The 19,896-nt window shown below is 47.8% G+C and overlaps 1 protein-coding gene and 1 pseudogene across 6 annotated transcripts in view; one reads left to right on the forward strand and one right to left on the reverse strand.

Annotated features, from left to right (window-relative positions):
• Nucleotides 1-19,896, reverse strand: part of LOC122541480 (hepatic and glial cell adhesion molecule-like) — a 143,064-nt gene that overhangs the window by 97,723 nt on the left and 25,445 nt on the right. The window lies entirely within an intron of this gene.
• Nucleotides 1,815-3,939, forward strand: LOC148139988 (uncharacterized; annotated as a pseudogene).

Here is a 19,896-nt window from a genome sequence, read left to right on the forward strand (position 1 = left end):
ACTCGGCGGAGGGGGACTGCGTGGCCGACAGCCCGGTCCCTGATCCCGACATGACCTTGTATGTGGACGGCTCACGTAGGCTTGTTGAGGGGTCCTACCAAATGGGATGGGCGGTGGTCGACCATACCGGGACTACCCGAGCACAGGGAACGATGGGGGGGCGACACCTCCGCCCAGGTCGCGGAGTTGGTCGCCCTCACCGCCTGGGAGCAGGCAAGCGGGTGAACATCTTTACCGACAGCCAGTACGCTTTCGGGGTAGTCCATGATTACATGGCAGCATGGAGCCGCCGGGGCTTTATCACGGCCGGCGGTGGTCAGATTAAACACGAAAATACGGTCCACGACCTGGTGGCGGCCGCACGCCTCCCCCTGCTCGCTGCGGTGATAAAAATCAAAGCACACCAGCGGGCCACCACCGCTGAACAGCTAGGGAATCATTGGGCCGACCTGGCCGCCAAGGCCGCCGCGGGCGCAGCGCTACTGCCTGCGCATGCAGCACCCGCTACTGAGGTCCGGGATGTGAATGTCCTGGATGTCCAGAATTGCGCGAAGCCCGGTGAGGTAGAGGACTGGCTGGCAAAGGGCGCAGCCCGCGGCCCCGATGGGGTGTGGCGGCACGGCGAAAGGATCGTGGCACCTGCGGCGATCAGAACGACCTTGATGCAATCACACCACGAGCCGGACCACGCGGAATGCTTGCTAGGCTCCAGACTGACTGGTGGTGGCCCGGCCTCGGCCGCGACATGGCCAAACACTGCCGCCGATGCGTTGTCTGCGCCCAGCACAACCCGGGACAGCCCCTGCGCATTCCCCTGGCGCACCAGCCACGGCCCAAGGGGCCCTGGGAGAACCTTCAAGTTGATTTCACAGGACCCCTACCCCCCAGCTGTGGCAAGAAGTATTGCCTGGTGATCGTTGACCATTTCACGCGCTGGGTAGAAGCCTTCCCTACACGGGACTGAACATCCGCCACCGTGGCCAGAGTGCTGGCCTTTGACATCTTCCCTCGCTGGGGGTCCCCCTCCAGATTGACTCAGATCAGGGCACGCACTTCACTGGACGCGCAATGAAACTGGCCTGCCGCCTCCTAGGCATCAGATAGCGCTTCCACGTCCCGTTCCATCCCCAGAGCTCCGGGATGGTCGAGTGCATGAACCGGACCCTCAAAGCGGCGATCGCCGAAACAGGGCAGGGCTGGGTGGACGTTCTGCCCTGCATACTGATGCGCTTAAGGGCCACCCCAGGCCGCTCCACTGGCCTCATTCCCTTCGAGCTCATGACAGGGAGGGCCATGCGACTACCAGAGAACGTCATGGTCGGGGGGGGAAGACATGGCCCCCCTGAGGGACAGGATGACACGCTATATCAGGCAGCTGGACACGCAGCTGCGGGCCCTTAGACAAACTGCGCGCGACCAGCAGGACATCAGGGACCAGGCAAAACTGCAACCGCATCTGCCCGCCCAACCCCTTCCCAGTGTTGGGGACAAAGTCCTGGTCAGGGCCGCCCCCGACCGACCCGGCTTCACCCCCCGGTGGCTGGGACCGCACGAAATCATCCTCACCAGCGACACGTGCGCCTGTGTTGACATGAAGGGAAAGGGCAGGTGGAAACACTGGTCCCAGCATAAGCCCTACCCTTAAGCCCCGACCGGACAGACACTCTCCCCCCCCCCCCCCCCCCAACTTGACTCTAACCGCCCCTTTCTCCTTACAGTGCAACGGGTGGACTGGTTCCAGGGAGACCTGCTCCTACGCACACTAACCCTACACCCTTGGTAAGGGTGCCTCTCTCCCTCTCTTCCCACAGATCATGCTTCACCGGTGCACCGCTCTCCTCCCTGCTCTCCTCTTCATCCTACGACTGGCGCCTTCCTTCCCCGAAATACATGACAACTTCTACCGCCACGGTGTTGCCTTCAACGCGTCCGACGCCATCTATATTCCTGCAAGGGACAAGCCCAATGTGATCAACGCGTTCTACAACGCCTGGCTGGAGGTGCTCCCGGGCGTACAGACACTCTGTTTATTCTGCACGTTGGAGCACGACCCGCGGCCGACCGGCCTCCGGCGTGCTGAGGCGATGGACTTGGGGGGTTGCATGTTCGGGACAATGTGTACCATGCCAGAGGACCTCTCCTCTGCCCCGGCATTCGATGCCTTTACTTCACGGGATTTGTCTGTTTGCGGATATTACGAGCCTACTGATGCCGCGGCAGTCTCTTTGTATTTGTGCTTTCCACCCACCCCGACCACACCGCCCCGACCACGACTCCCGAGATATTGCCATGCCCCTCCCTGGGATTGGGGCCCGGGGGGGGACTGGTATTGTGGGATGAGGGAGAGACCCTTTATGGCAACGTCCGACATGAGGTCATGCCTGTACTGGTCAATATATTGGGCATCCGGGTACCGGACTATTGCACAGCACAGGTACGCAACCTATACGCCATGATGGGGAAGGAGGTTATAGAGAGGGCCATAGACGCCATGGGGGTAACCCACTACCGAAATGACATACATAACACGCACACACAATGACACAGACGGGACATAGTCAACGATGCTCTCACAGGACTCAACACGGGAACATCCGTAGTAAACTCCCTAGACATCCAGGGCCTTAACGAAAAGGTCGAGCAACTAAAAGGGGTAATGAGGGACCTGCTACAGAGGTCTCTCACAAATCAGGCAGACCAGGCACGCCTGGGGGAAGAGGGAGCGTACATCCAGCTCGACGGCATTGCAGTCCTGGAGACACACGCCCACACCATTAACCGCCTTATAGACCGGGAAAGAGAAAACACGGCCCATATCAACGAGGGGCAGCTGTGCCATGCGTATGGCCTGTGGATGGTAGCCCAGATCCGGCATAATCTTGACCAGGTCCAAAGGGGGGAGGTGCCCGACTAGATCGACAGCGCCAAACTGGCCTCACTCGCGGGGCGGTCCGGGCCGCTCGACAGCCGGACTCTGAAGGGTATGACCAGAGTATACCCAGTGGTTCCCGACTGTGAGGTCAGTGAGGCGACAGGAGTCGGGGTTGTCCTCCTGATCCCCGTGGTCACCCCAGAGTCGGGGCCATTTCCCCTGTTTCACATTGAGAACATCAGAGTCATACGGGAAAACGCTTCCCTCAAATATCGATTAGCTCACCACACAGCCATATCTCGAAACGGCGCTGTGTACGGGGTGCCGCTTACAGGCTGCAAGCAGCGAGGGGCGATTACCGTCTGCCCTCACCCCTTAAGAAGGAGTGAAACAGCGGACTGCGGATTTAACCGGACACAGGGCTGCACCCTTGAAATCGAACCCACGGGCCCCCACTTCGCTAGGGCGGGGTATGGTGGGGGGGGGGACGATACTGTGTCTCCACTCTTGAAACCTCATTATGGTATAATGGACTGCAGTGCCCGATTCCCCAGCACGAGGTCTGCTTCACCCCCAGGCGCCCAGTCACAGTTGGGCAAGCTCACATCTCAGAGGTCCGACGACGGAACCCCGAGTCCATACAAACTACTGATAAATTCAGGGACACCCTCAGGAAATATCAGGAGCCTGAACAAGCCCCCATCCCACATTTGGCTGAGGTCTTACGGGAGCTTAGGACCCGGGTAGGACACTCAGTGAAATTGTATCACCAGTTGCAGTCGCATGTAAAGGACCTAGAGGAGGACACAGACACAGCTCTGCAGTCCCAGGGGTGGGCGCAGAGGGTATGGGATTGGGGCCTGAACGTGAACATCCATCCCTGGATCCGAATCATCTCGCACACCATTGTAGGCATACAATTACTGCTGGCTCTGGCCTGGCTCCTGGTGGCGTGTCATTCATGCCGCCAGCACAAAAATCGAAAGGCCAGGAAGACCACGCTCCACGCCATCGACTCCTGGCGGGCGATCAGGCACCGTGAGCTCACAGGGCTCGAGTTAATGTGACCATCTCCCGGGACTATCCAAAGGCCCCATGACTGCAGCATGACGGCCGGCGGAATGTACAGGGCGAGGAACCGACTTTTAAAATATCGGCATCGGGGGTGTGGACGTGTCCAACCCCTTGCCGAAAGGGGGGACTGCAAGCGGGCATCAGGGCCGCCCTGCTTTTGCCACGGGACTATGCCTACATCAGGAAACGATAAGAATTCATTTTTGTATTTTAAACAGCAGTTGCAGCTTTAAACCCACAAAAACTCAGCAGCTGCCGGTTCGCCCACTTGACTGGGAGATAGGAGACAGAGGACAGATAGAATCTACACTAGACCAACATTACCCATGACTCATGGACCAAAACTCTAGAATTAATTAAATATGGAAACCCATTTCCTAATCACATCAAGAGACTGACTGAAACACACCCATACCCATCGATACGGAGCCATCCTGACACAAAGGACAGGCATCCACCAGACAGGAACGGACAGACCAATACACACCAGCACCCCAAGGGAACAAAGGGGGGTGCTAGCCCCTGCCCTCACAGAGAGAGACAAGCAGATAATACCCGGACCCGTTTTACATAAACCAATTAGCACCCTATTGTGCGTGCCCTGCAACTCTCTTGGGACGGCAGGAAACAGCCTATTCGCACCTACTCCAGTGATGATGGGGAACTATCATCCCATTCATCCTCAAATCCCACACATCCTGACAACTAAAAGTATATAATATGAAGCTGCGCACGGGAACAGCAGAGCAGCCGAGATTCGGACCTCGGTTGGTCTCCGCCGGCGTTACTGTAGTAATAAACGTTACCGATTGTTGAACCGCACTCTGGGCTCAGACTGATATCATTTCATCCGCGCTAACAATAGTAAGGAAATCAACTTCTGGGGCAGCACGGTGGCTCAGTGGTTAGCACTGCTGCCTCACAGCACCAGGGTCCCAGGTTTGATTCCAGCCTCAGGCAACTGTCTGTGTGGAGTTTGCATGTTCTCCCTGTGTCTGCGTGGGTTTCCTCCGGGTGCTCCAGTTTCCTCCCACAGTCCAAAGATGTGCAGGTCAGGTGAATTGGCCATGCTAAATTGCCCGTAGGTTAGATGCGTTAGTCAGAGGGAAATGAGTCTGGGTGGGCTACTCTTCGGAGGGTCGGTGTGGACTTGTTGGGCCGAAGGGCCTGTTTCCAAACTGTAGAGAATCTAATCTAATCCAAATCAGGGAACATTAGTTGGTCATAAAGCATCTTAGAAAAAAGAGGAATGGGAACTTTGCAGATGGAAGAGGTAGCAGCTTTAGAAAACACATAGAAGGGTGCCAAAGTGAAAAGGGGAAGGAATAGGACCAAAAAGCAATATAAAGAAATGAACAAACTTTCATTGTAACATGAATGAGCATACCGAAGTCAATTGCTCAAATCTAAATAGGAGGACATAGAACATAGAACAGTACTGCGCGAAACAGGCCCTTCGGCCCTCAATGTTGCGCCCACCTACGAACTAATCTAAGCCCATCCCCATATACTATCCCATCATCATCCATACGCTTAGCCAAGGACTGTTTAAATCTCTCTAATGTGGTTGAGTTAACTACATTGGAAGGCAGGGCATTCCACACCCTTACCACTCTCTGAGTAAAGAATCTGCCTCTGACATCTATCTTAAATCTATCACACCCCAATTTGCAGCTATACCTTCTCGTACAAGACTCTCACTGTCCACCCTATCTAATCCTCTGATATGGGAGTTTGTTACCTACACAGTAAAACCCATACAGACTCAACCCAGGAGAATTAGCTCAGTACAGGGAAGGTAGTAAGTTCATGATAAACAATGATATCATTGAACTGAGTCAAAGCTCACATCTTGATGGTGTCAAAACTGAATTGGTCATATTGTATTCCTAGATTGGACGGTCGATCAATTAAATTTGACACAAAGGACTTGTTACGAACATTCATTCGCATAAAGTACGTTTCTATGTTCCATTAGCTGATCAAGAAATATCAGCTTTTGTAACGTTGAATGGATCTTATCATCTCAAAGTCATGTGTTTCAAAAGAAAAATGTACCAGCAATGTTTCAATGATTAACTAATTAAAGGATTATGTAACTGCTGTTTACATCAATGGTTTTTTATTTCTTTGGGAAGAACATTTGTACCATTTCATGAACTGTTGGATTGGTTATAGAAAGCCAATTTAGTTATAAACTTGGCGAAGACGGAATGTCCTAATGAAAAGTTGGTTTATTTGGAACATTATGTGAATCCTTGTGTATGACAGTCATCCTTCTGACAATTCTGTATGGCTCCAAATCTTGGACTACTGATAGATGTCACTTCAAAGCCCTTGGTAAGTATCATCAATGATATTTGAGATGGATTCTCTGCATACTGACATCAGTGCCCCAGGACAAAAGCACCAGGATCACGGCCATGATCATCCCAAAACGAACTTTGCTGGGCTGGTCATGTGCTTGGGAAGCCTGAATTCTGAGTGCCAAAACAAATCTTTCTCACCCAGCTCAAAGATGGCACTTAAATGAGATGAGAACAAAGGAAGCATTTCAAAGACTCCCCATAGGCTTCTCCTGAGAAATGCAATATGCTGACTTGGAGGAAGCCTTGAAGGGTCACAAATCTTTGAGAACATGTCAACAAGAGGAAGTTCAGAAAAGGAACCAGAGAGCAGAATGCTAGTGATCTCAAGGCCAAGGACTAATTCTACCACCTGGGAAGAGGGTGGCATTGGAAAAGCACAGCAGGTCAGGCAGCATCTGAGGAGCAGGACAATCAACGTATCGGACATAAGCTCTTCATCAGGAATGAAGGGTTTATGCCTGAAACATCGACTCGCCTGTTCCTCAGATGCCGCCTGACCTGCTGTGTTTTCTAGCACCATCCTCTTCGACTCTGACTGTCCAGCATCTGCAGTCCTCTATTTCTCCTACCTCATGGAAAGGCCTAGTAAATATGTGGCCGGAGTAATGGCACTTAGGACCTGGCTCATCAGCCATGCAAAGTTGCACAGAACCCATAACCTATGACAAACTTTCCAAGGTGTACAATCATACCCATTAGTGAGTGATTGCTGACAACAACTGGGTGGACAAAGCCAAGGAACACCATGAGAAGTGAAAGTGAAAACTAATTTGGATATTCCTGTGCCTAGGATGGCATGAGAAATTTGATGCTGTGTTGGTGGGAGTGGATTTTTTTCTAAGCTTGCTCCAAAGTTCAGCACAATTGTTGTACCTTCAACAAAAGGCAGAAAATGAGAATTGACACAACAGTGTCTTTGGAAATGTAAAAGCTGTGTTGACAATTGCAGACCTGCTTTTGCTCTGTTGAATTCTACAAAGCCATTCAAACTGTTGATGCCAGTGACATCAATGTGGGAGCTGTTTTACTGCAAGATGAAGGTATGGGGATAGAAGGCCTATCAGCTATATTTCAATAAAAATAACCCCGTTCACAAAAATATTCAATCAACTGTAATGACGATGAACAGGTACTGTACATTTAAGAGTTGAAAAGCTAGCAAAACTGCCTGACACAGCATAAAGCGTGCTGAGCAAGGTAACAATGTAAAATATAGTCAACTAAAATAGAGAGTTGTCGTGTGACAAAAACAAATTCAAATTTGGCAAGTTTAAATTATGCTCCATCCATATCAAATTTGAATTCAGTAGTTTGATAATATTAAAACCAATGAAACGATCCAATGTTTTGGGGTCCAAAACTGGACATTTTTGAACAGTTGAGGAAGAACTGCCAAAAGATCAACAGATGTAGGGAAATAGATGGTGACACATTGTAAAATGTCTATATTACAGAGGAGGAAGTGCTGGATGTCTTGAAACGCATAAAGGTAGATAAATCCCCAGGACCCGATCAGGTGTACCCGAGAACTCTGTGGGAAGCTAGAGAAGTGATTGCTGGGCCTCTTGCTGAGATATTTGTATCATCGATAGTCACAGCTGAGGTGCCGGAAGACTGGAGGTTGGCAAACGTGGTGCCACTGTTTAAGAAGGGTGGTAAGGACAAGCCAGGGAACTATAGACCAGTGAGCCTGACGTCGGTGATGGGCAGGTAATTGGAGGGAATCCTGAGAGTCAGGACGTACATGTATTTGGAAAGGCAAGGACTGATTAGGGATAGTCAACATGGCTTTGTGCATGGGAAATCATGTCTCACAAACTTGATTCAGTTTTTTGAAGAACTAACAAAGAGGATTGATGAGGTAGATGTGATCTGTATGGACTTCAGTAAGGTATTCTACAAGGATCCTCATGGTAGACTGGTCAGCAAGGTTAGATCTCATGGAATACAGGGAGAAGTAGCCATTTGGATACATAACTAGCTCAACGTTAGAAGACAGAGGGTGATGGTGTGGAGTTGTTTTTCAGACAGGAGACCTGTGACCAGTGGAATGCTACAAGGATCGGTGCTGGATCCTCTACTTTTCATTATTGATATTAATGATTTGGATGCGAGCATAAGAGGTACAGTTAATAAATTTGCAGATGACACCAAAATTGGAAGTGTAGTGGACAGGGAAGAAGATTACAACAGGATCTTGAGCAGATGGGCAAATGGGCTGAGAAGTGGCAGATGGAGTTTAATTCAGATAAATGGGCAGCACAGTGGCACAGTGGTTAGCACTGCTGCCTCACAGCACCAGAGACCCGGGTTCAATTCCTGTTTCAGGCAACTGTCTGTGTGGAGTTTGCACATTCTCCCTGTGTCTGCGTGGGTTTCCTCCAGTTTCCTCCCACAGTCTAAAAATGTGCAGGTTAGGTGAATTAGCCATGCTAAATTGCCTGTAGTGTTAGGTGAAGGGGCAAATGTAGAGGGGTGGGTTGCTCTTCGGAGGGTCGGTGTGGACTTGTTGGGCCGAAGCTTAAAAATTAGATTAGATTTTTTAGATTAGATTACAGTGTGGAAACAGGCCCTTCTGCCCAACAAGTCCACACCGACCCGCCGAAGCGAAACCCACCCATACCCCTATATTTACCCCTTACCTAACACTACGGGCAATTTAGCATGGCCAATTCACCTGACCCTGCACATCTTTTGGACTGTGGGAGGAAACCGGAGCACCCGGAGGAAACCCACGCAGACACGGGGAGAACGTGCAAACTCCACACAGTCAGTCGCCTGAGGCGGGAATTGAACCCAGGTCTCAGGCGCTGTGAGGCAGCAGTGCTAACCACTGTGCCACCGTGCCGCCCACTGTGTTGCTGGAAAGCGCAGCAGGTCAGGCAGCATCAAAGGAACAGGAGAATCGACATTTCGGGCATAAGCCCTTCTTCAGGAATGAGGAGGGTGTGCCAAGCAGGCTAAGATAAAAGGTAGGGAGGAGGGACTTGGGGGAGGGGCATTGGGAATACGATAGGTGGAAGGAGATTAAGGTGAGGGTAATAGGCCAGAGGTCGGGAAGAAGATTGCAGGTCAAGAAGGCGGTGCTGAGTCTGAGGGTTGGGACTGAGAAAAGGTGGGGGGAGGGGAAAGGAGAAATCTGCATTCATCCCTTGTGGTTGGAGGGTTCCTAGGCGGAAGATGAGGCGCTCTTCCTCCAGCCGTCGTGTTGCCATAGCCTGGCGATGGAGGAGGCCAAGGACCTGCATGTTCTTGGCGGAGTGGGAGGGGGAGTTAAAGTGTCCAGCCACGGGGCGGTTGGGTTGGTTGGTGCAGGTGTCCCAGAGGTGTTCTCTGAAATGTTCCCCAAGTAGGTGGCCTGTCTCCCCAATGTATAGGAGGCCACATCGGGTGCAGCGGATGCAGTAAATGATGTGTGTGGAGGTGCAGGTGAATTTCTGATGGATATGGAAGTGTCCCTTGGGGCCTTGGTGGGTAGTGAGGGGGGAGGTGTGGGCGCAAGTTTTGCATTTCTTGCGGTTGCAGGGGAAGGTGCCAGGAGTGGAGGTTGGGTTGGTGGGGGGTGTGGATCTGACGAGGGAGTCATGGAGGGAGTGGTCTTTCAGGAACGCTGATAGGGGTGGGGAGGGAAATATATCCTTGGTGGTGGGGTCTGTTTGGAGGTGGCGGAAATGACGAAGGACGTTCGTCATTCATTCTTAAGAGTCCTCTAAAATCATCAACATTGGCCCGGAGAGAGAATCTACAGAGGAAAATATACAAGGGAAAGTCAGCAAAGCTGACTGGTTTTAAAATGTGATTATTTTTTCGTAAATCGTAATTATTTTTTTTTAGTGGACTAGTATTGTAGAGTGGGAGATAAAAGATAGGTTTAAGAGAAAGGAGTTGTAAACAGTTGTGAGTAAATATTCTCTGTTAGACTTAAAGAATAAAGTTGTTTATTTTTACTTTAAGTGGTGACTTTTGGGATTGTTATTTGCCTCTCAAATTCTAACAGATTACAGCACGAGATGAATCTTTTCTGTGTTGCTGGTTCAAATTAGCATAGGTGTTTACCCCGTGTCCTAACAGTTTGGGGGCTTTCACCTGGATTTGAACAGGTTGAGACAGATTTGAATAGATTGGGGTACGAAAAAAGCCCAGTAGATTTAAACACTTCCAAGTTAGTTTCCTGGATCTTTAAATAAAACTGAGTGAGACAATTTGTTTAAGTTTGGTGACTTGTAGTTGATTTAATTAAAGTGAGAGAAATGGCTCTGAAAATTGCTAAAGTGGTTCTGGGATTTCAAGATGATTCTCAAATTTGCCAAGAAAGGGGTGTAGGTTTGCTCGCTGAGCTGTCGGTTTGATATCCAGACGTTGCATTACCTGGCGAGGTAACATCATCAGTGGCGACCTCCAAATGAAGCGAGCTGTTGTCTATTTATAAATAGAAAGCTACTTTCTATTTATATGTTTGTCCTGGATGGGGTTCCTGGGGTTTGTAGTGATGTCATTTCTTGTTTGTTTTCTGAGGGGTTGATAGATGGTATCTAGATCTATGTGTTTGTTTATGGCATTGTGGTTGGAGTGCCAGGCCTCTAGGAATTCTCTGGCATGTCTTTGCTTAGCCTGTCCCAGGATAGATGTGTTGTCCCAGTCGAAATGGTGGGTTTTTGATCCTCTGTGTGTAGGGCTACGAGGGAGAGAGGGTCGTGTCTTTTTGTGGCTAGCTGGTGTTCGTGTATCCTGGTGGCTAACTTTCTTCCTGTTTGTCCTATGTAGAGTTTGTGGCAGTCCTTGCATGGACAAAACCGAAATACACAGGGGCATGGATAAAGAACTTATCAGACCAAACCCTATCAGACACAGAAAAAAGAGGTACTAGTAAAAGGACTAAATTTCATTTACCGAGACGCTGACAAGAAGGATTTCCTAGCGGCATGAGAAACCATATTGAAGGACAACAATCTCACGGAAGAAACACAACAAACAATCAGGCAGACAGTTGCACCTACTTTGAGCGGAAAGAGGGAAGGAAACAAACTGATCACACAAGAAAAGAGAGCCCGAGAAAATCTCAAAAAATACAAAACCATTGTTATATTACCTGCAGACAATGGTCGGCTCACAGTCATCCTGAACAGAAGGGACTACTCCTTAAAGCCAACGCACTACTCGCAGACACCAACACCTACCAACAGGTGGCACTAGACCCGACCCCACAACTAGGAAACAAAATTACATATCTCCTAAAAAAATTACACAATTCCGGACAATTAAACAGGACGGAATTCCAGAAAATGAAACCCGACGGGACCAACCAGAGTAGTGATAAACGGCTCAATTTCGGAATGGCAGGCAGTGACCAGTGGGGTACCGTAAGGACCACAGCTTTTTACAATATATATTAATGATATAGAAAATGGTATTAGTAATAACATTAGCAAATTTGCTGCTGATACTAAGCTGGGTGGCAGGGTGAAATGTGATGAGGATGTTAGGAGATTACAGGGTGACCTGGACAAGGTAGGTGAGTGGGCAGATGCATGGCAGATGCAGTTTAATGTGGATAAATGTATGGTTATCCACTTCGGTGGCAAGAACAGGAAGGCAGATTACTACCTCAATGGAATCAATTTAGGTAAAGGGGCAGTACAGAGAGATCTGGGTGTTCTTGTACACCAGTCAATTAAGGCAAGCATGCAGGTACAGCAGGTAGTGAAGAAGGCTAATAGCATGCTGGCCTTCATAAAAAGAGGGATTGAGCATAGAAGCAAAGAGGTTCTCCTGCAGCTGTACAGGGCCCTGGTGAGACCACACCTGGAGTACTGTGTGCAGTTCTGGTCTCCAAATTTGAGGAAAGACATTCTGGCTATTGAAGGAGTGCAGCATAGGTTCACGAGGTCAATTCCTGGAATGGCGGGATTACCTTACACTGAAAGACTGGAGCGACTGGGCTTGTATACCCTTGAGTTTAGAAGACTGAGAGGGGATCTGATTGAGACGTATAAGATTATTAAAGGATTGGACACTTTGGAGGCAGGAAACATGTTTCCACTAATGGGTGAGTGCTGAACCAGAGGACACATTTAGGACAGAGATGAGGAGAAACTTCTTCACGCAGAGAATGGTGGCTGTGTGGAATGCTCTGCCCAGAGGGCAGTGGAGGCCCAGTCTCTGGATTCATTTAAGAAAGAGTTGGATAGAGCTCTCAAGGATAGTGGAATCAAGAGTTATGGAGATAAGGCAGGAACAGGATACTGATTAAGGATGATCAACTATGATCATATTGAATGATGGTGCAGGCTCTAAGGGCAGAATGGCTTACTCCTGCACCTATTGTCTATTGTCTAACACCCCATGATTCTATGGACTACCAAAAATCCATAAACCAGGAGCCCCCCTCAGACCTTTAGTCCCACTACCCGGAACACCAATTTACAGACTGGCCAAAGAACGACACGCAAGACTGAAATACCTAGTAGAAGAGTCACAGCACTCCATCCACTCCACCAAGGAATTCCTAAAAATCATCAAAAACACCAAAATAGAGGAAGACGAAACAATGATCTCATTCGACGTAACAGCACTGTTCACCTCCATCAACATCGACCTGACAAAGGAAACACTTACCACACTTTTAGAAGAGACCATTTCACACACCAACCACCATCAATCACATTACCAATGAAAACATCATGAGGCTAGTGGACCTGTGCCTCACCACGCACTTCACCTTCAACAACATAATCTACAAACAACGGCACACCCATGGGATCTCCACTATCAGGATTCATAGCAGAAGCAGTAATGCAAAGACTAGAACAAACAGCCCTACCAACCATCAAACCAAAAATCTGGGTCTGCTACGTAGATGACACCTTTGTCATCACAAAACGAAACAAGATAGAAGAGAGAGTTCACATCATCAACAACACCCTCACAGGCATAAAGTTCACCAAGGAGGAAGAAACCGACAACAATCTCGCATTTCTGGATGTCACAGTCGAAAGAACGGACATCGGAGAACTACAAACCTGCGTATACAGAAAACCGACAAACACTGACCAAATACTTAACTACACCAGCAACCATCCCAACACACACAAACAAAGCTGTATCAGAACACTATTCCAACGAGCCACCTCACACTGCAGCACAGACGAACTTCGGAAAACAGAGGAGAACCACCTATACAACGTATTCAAGAAGAACAGATACTCAAAAAATACAGTGCCCAGATTCCTCAAGAACAAACCACAACAAGCAGACCAAACACAGCCAGAAACCCTAACCACCTTACCATACATCAAAGAAGTTTCAGAAATGACAGCCAGACTACTAAGACTCCTCGGAATCCTTGTAGCACACAAACTCACCAACACTCTCAAACAAAAACTAACAAACTTAAAAGACCCAGTACGTCCCATGGACAAAACCAACATCGTCTACAAAATTCCATGCAAGGACTGCCACAAACACTACGTAGGACAAATAGGAAGAAAGTTAGCCACCAGGATACACGAACACCAGCTAGCCACAAAAAGACACGACCCTCTCTCCCTCATAGCCCTACACACAGAGGATCAAAAACCCACCATTTCGACTGGGACAACACATCTATCCTGGGGCAGGCTAAGCAAAGACATGCCAGAGAATTCCGAGAGGCCTGGCACTCCAACCACAATGCCACAAACAAACACATAGATCTAGAGACCCATCTATCAACCCCTCAGAAAACGAACAGGAAATGACATCACCACAAACCCTAGGAACCCCATCCAGGACAAGCATATAAATAGAAAGCAGGAGACAACAGCTTCGCTTCACTTGGAGGTCGCCACTGATGTTAGCTAGCCAGTTAATGATACGTCTGGATATCAAACCTACAGCTCAGCGAGCAAACCTACACCCTAAACCTCAACCTGAGCTACAAACCTTCACAAACCTTGCATTTGCCAAGAAAGTTTAGAAGAAAAGAAAAAAAGGTCACACTTTTAGAATTAACAAAGACATTAGATTTGGGTTTAACCAAGGACAAAAGGAAAGCTGAAATTGTAAGGGAGTTACTCAGACACTTCGGCGTGTCAGAGAAACAGACAAGTGCAGTAGAGGTAGAAAAACTTAAATTACAATTGAGGAAAATGGAGTTAGAATGGTTAAAATAGATGGTGCGTGCTTTAAAAATAGACAGGACTTTTGAGGCTCTAAGAGAGATTATTCTGCAGCAGGATATTAAAAACTCACTTCCAGAGATGGTAATAATTGACATGGAGGAACAGGAAGTTCAGAAAATGAGAAAGGCAGCAGAATTAGCAGATAAATACCTGTTGGTGCATAAGACAAGCTTCCGGCCAGAATTTCAATCTGTTCGGAATAGAAGTTGGGAGAAGGGGAGATCCTGCGCTACAAAACAAAGAGTTGAGAACACTGGTAAGAGTTTACCACAGGTTAAAAAAAATCCCAAGAGGTGGAAAGGAGGTGAAAGGCCTCAGGTGTTTTCATTGTGACAAAGTGGGACACGTAATGTCACATGATAAGCACGGCAAGTTAGTGCAGATGAGAAATGGGTGAAGTGCACCAGATTGTTTTGTCGATAGCATATAGACAGGAAGTGTTCCAAATACCACGTGACCTCTCTGTAGGAGCTCACCTAAGGGTACGAAAATCTCAGCCTAAGGTACAAAACATTTTGATTGGCCTGGAATGCACAAGAATGTGGTTAACTTTTGCTGTACGTGTCATACATGCCAAATGGCAGACAAACCACAGGCGGTTATAAAACCAGCCCCTTTGTTGCCAATTCCTACATTCAAAGAACCTTTCACATGGATTATAACTGATCGTGTAGGTCTCCTCCCGAGAACTAAAAGTGGGAACGAGTACTTATTAACCATAACGGACATGTCTAACCGATTTCTGGAGGCAATTTCATTATGGAGTATCAAGGCAAAAAGGGTAGTAGGAGGCGTTAGTAGCTTTCTTCACACGGTATGGGCTACCCAGTTGGACCAAGGGTCAAACTTTACTGCTAGGCTGTTTAAGGAGGTTATGGATAGCTTAGGTAAACAGCACTTTAAATCCAGTGCATATAATTCTGAATCCCAGGGAGCTTTGGAAAGGTGGCATCAGACTTTGAAGACCATGTTGAGAGCATACTGTCAGGATTACCTGAATGATTAGGATAAAAGTATCCTATTCATATTGTTGTCACTAGAGATGCCCCAAACAAATCTTCTCAGTCCACTCCCTTCAAATTAATATCCGGTCATGAAGTGAGAGGCCTTTTAAAATTAATTAAAATTAATTAAAGAAAAATTGACAGAACCAAAGTCGGAGATCTCACACTTACAATATGTATCGGAGGCGAGGGAGAGATTAAATCGAGTAGGTGAGTTAGCTAAATAGCACCTAAAGAGGGCCCAGCATTGAATGAAGCAGGTGGCAGGTAAAAGCTCTGAGACTCGGACGTTTTCCGAGGGGATGACGTGTTAGTACTGTTACCAGTGATCGGAGATCCCTTCAAAGCCAGGTTTAGTGGTCCCTATCAAATTGAGAAAAGGTTGAGTCAACTGAACTATCTAGTAAAGATGCCAGATAGGCAAAAAAGACAGTATCGGATATGTCATGTGAACACGTTGAAACCATATTATACTAGAAAGAACTGGAAAAACAGGTGTTAGCTACTGCCTGCAGAGTGAGAAATCAAATCCAAATGATGTGGATTTTTATGTGCCTCAAAATAGGTTAAAAAATGAAGAAGTCCTTGAGGAATGGGATAACTAGTAAACTATCTGTCTCAGGAGCATAGAACACAGTTGAGAGGTTTGTTACTGCAGTATGAGGACATATGTAAGAATTATATGGGGAGGATTAATACTATTGTACATGAAGTCAACATAAGGAATACTGCTCTAATAAAACAACACCCATATCGGCTTAATCCTTTCAAAGCCAGACAGGTCCAGGAGGAGGTGGAGGCCATGCTCAACTAGGATATCATCATACTGCTCCTCGGATGCTGCCTGAACTGCTGTGCTCTTCCAGCACCACTAATCCAGAATCTAGGATATCATCAAACCGAGCCAGAGTGAGTGGAGTTCGCCGATCATCTTAGTTTCCAAACCAATCAGGACTCAACGATGTTACGTGGATTATCGGAAGGTGAACGCCATTACAAAATCGGACTCATATCCAATTCCGAGATTGGAGGACTATATCAAGAAAGTTGGACAAGCCAGTTATATCACCAAGTTGGACTTACTGCGTGGTTACTGGCAGGTACCTTTATCAGAGACGGTAAAAGAAATTTTGGCATTTGTAACCCCAAATGGGCTCTATCAATCTAAAGTGTTGCCCTTTGGAATGAAGAACACACCCACCACATTCCGAAGACTCATGAACAGAGTTGTGGGGGAGTTAACAAACTGTGCAGTCTATTTGGACAATGTAATGATCTTTAGTAATTCTTGGAAAGATCACATGGTACTGTTGGCAGAACTTTTTGAATGACTATGAGAAGCAAAACTGGCAATAAACTTAAACAAAACTGAATTTGTGAAAGCAGAGGTGACGTTCTTGGGACATAACATCAGTCCTTTTCGCAGCAGAGAGCGGCGGGAGCTAGGCGGAAGTTCAGGCGGAGCGCAAAGCTGGTCGGGAAGGTAAGTGATTGCTATATAAAAGAACTTACCTCGACGCCAACGGTCTTTTCGCAGCAGAGAGCGGCGGGAGCTGGGCGGAAGTTCAGGCGGAGCGCAAAGCCAGACAGGAAGGTAAGTGATTGCTATTAGAGTGGGTGTGTTCTAAACCCCAGGTCCTACAAAGTAGGGTCTCCCTCCCTCCCTCCTCCTCTAACCTAAATTAAGAGTCCACAGACTTGCCACAAAAAGAGGGTCTAAGGAAGTTTGGATCGAAGAGTGAGGCTTCAGCTCAGGAGTCTTTGACAAGGAGGTTGAGTGAAGTGATTACACCACAGTTGAAGAGGGTGAAGACATGACTGCCCAGCTGGTTCAGTGCACTACGTGCTTGATGTGAGAGGTCAACGACTCTAGTGTATCTGGCTCGTATATGTGTGGAAAGTGTGTGCACATTCAGCTACTGACCGAGCATATGGCAGCGCTGACGAAAGAACTCGAAGACGTTAGGCTCATCCGAGAGAACGAGATCTTTCTGGACAAGACCTTCAGCGATGTTATTACACCAATCATGCCAGAAGAGAGCAGACGATGAGGAAGGCTGGGAGGAGACAGGTGCAAGAGACCACGGGAGAAGTACCTGTCAGGAACAAGTTGAAGCTTTTAGAAACAGTAGAGACTGATGACACTGCCAGTTCGCAAGGCGGCCAGGTCTGTCAATCAAAAGTTGGTGCAGAGGCAGAGCGGAAGAGTCGGACATCGCACAGAGCCGTGGTAATAGGGGACTCCATCGTGAGAGGAACTGACCGGGTTTTTGTGGCAGCAGACGGGATTTAAGGATGGTGTGTTGCCTTCCTGGTGCCAGGGTGAAAGACATCGTGGACAGAGTGCAGGAAATCCTCAAGGACGAAGGTGAAGAGCCAGAGGTGGTGGTACATGTCAGCATAAATGATGTCGGCAAGAAGAGGAGGAACATACTACAGCGGGACTTCGGAGAACTAGGAAGAAGGCTGAAAAGCAGGATGTCCAAGGTGGTTATCTCCAGTTTGCTTCCAGTTCCTCGAGCTGGTGTGGCCAGAAACAGGGAAATAATGGACTTGAACGTGTGGCTGGGGAACTGGTGCAGGAAGCAAGGATTTAAGTTCTTGGATCACTGGGGTATATTTTGTAGTAAGCATAAATTCTGCAAGAGAGACAGTTTGCACCTTAATAGGTTAGGGACCAGCATTCTGGCAGGCAGGTTTTCTACTGCAACACCACTACATTTAAACTAAGTAGCGGGTGGGAGGGGACAAACTGGATGTTTAAAAAGGAAATTGAAGGGAAAGTTAGAACAAGAGAAGTCAAGAAAGACAACTGTAAAAATGAGGCAGAAAACTCGGAAAGGGATCATGCTGTAAAGTTGAGTGAAATAGGGGTTGATGGGAAGGGTGAGAGCAGTAACAAATTAAAAATCCTATACATGAATGCACGAAGCATTAGACATAAGATGGATGAGCTTGAGGCTCTTTTGGAAATTGGCAGATACGATATTGTGGGGATAACTGAGACGTGGCTTCAAGTGGACAGGGCCTGGGAAATGAATATTCAAGGCTACACGTGCTTTCATAAGGACAGACTGACGGGCAGAGGGGGTGGGGTGGCCTTGTTGGTAAGGGAGGATATTCAGTCCCTTGCGCGGGGGGACCTAGAGTCAGGGGATGTAGAGTCAGTGTGGATAGAGCTGTGAAATACTAAGGGTAAAAAGACCATTTTGGGAGTCATCTACAGGCCCCCAAACAGTAGTCTGGATGTCGGATGTAAGTTGAATCAGGAGCTGAAATTGGCCTGTCGCAAAGATGTTACTACAGTTGTTATGGGGGATTTTAACATGCAGGTAGACTGGGAGAATCAGGATGGTATTAAACCTCAAGGAAGAGACTTTGTGGAGTGCCTCAGAGATGGATTCTTAGAGCAGCTGGTGCTGGAGCCGACCAGGGAGAAGGCAATTCTGGATCTGGTATTGTGTGATGAACCAGAATTGGTCAGAGACCTCAAAGTGAAGGAGCCATTGGGAAGTAGTGACCATAATACATTAAGCTTCAATCTGCAATTTGAGAGGGAGAGGGTACAGTCGGAAGTGACAGTACTTCTATTGAATAAAGGGAACTATGGAGCTATGAGGGAGGAGCTGGCCAAAGTTCAATGGTGCAATACCTTAGCAGGGATGACTGTGGAGGAACAATGGCGGATATTTCTGTGTATAATGCAGAAGTTGCAGGATCAGTTCATTCCTAAAAGGAAGAAAGATCCCAGGAGGAGGCATGGGCGGCCGTGGCTGTCGAGGGAAGTTAAGAAACATATAAAGTTAAAAGAGAAAAAGTATAACATAGCAAAGATAAGTGGGAAAACTGAGGACTGGGAAGCTTTTAAAGAGCAACAGAGGATTACTAAGAAGGAAATACGCAGAGGCAAAATGAGGTACGAAGTAAACTGGCCAATAATATAAAGGAGGATAGTAAAAGCTTTTTTAAGTATGTGCAAGGCAAAAAAAATGGTTAGGACTAAAATTGGGCTCTTGAAGACAGAAACAGGGGAATATATTACGGGGAACAAAGAAATGGCAGAAGAATTAAATGGGTACTTCAGATCTGTGTTCACTGGGGAAGACACAAGCAATCTCCCTGAGCTAACAGTGGCTTAAGGGAATTTATATTTGCCAGGATTTGGTGTTGGAGAGACTGTTAGGTCTGAAGGTTGATAAGTCTCCGGGGCCTGATGGTCGACATCCCAGGGTACTGAAGGAGGTGGCTCGGGAAATCGTGGAGGCATTGGTGATTATTTTCCAGAGTTCGATAGATTCGGGGTCGGTTCCTGAGGATTGGAGGGTGGCTAATGTTATACCACTTTTTAAGAAAGGTGGGAGAGAGAAAGCAGGAAATTATAGACCAGTTAGTCTGACCTCAGTGGTGGGAAAGATGCT

This window comes from Chiloscyllium plagiosum, unplaced genomic scaffold (assembly GCF_037043375.1).
Source record: "Chiloscyllium plagiosum isolate Xiang-an unplaced genomic scaffold, Cpla_swu_hap1 HiC_scaffold_35, whole genome shotgun sequence".
NCBI lineage: Eukaryota > Metazoa > Chordata > Chondrichthyes > Orectolobiformes > Hemiscylliidae > Chiloscyllium > Chiloscyllium plagiosum.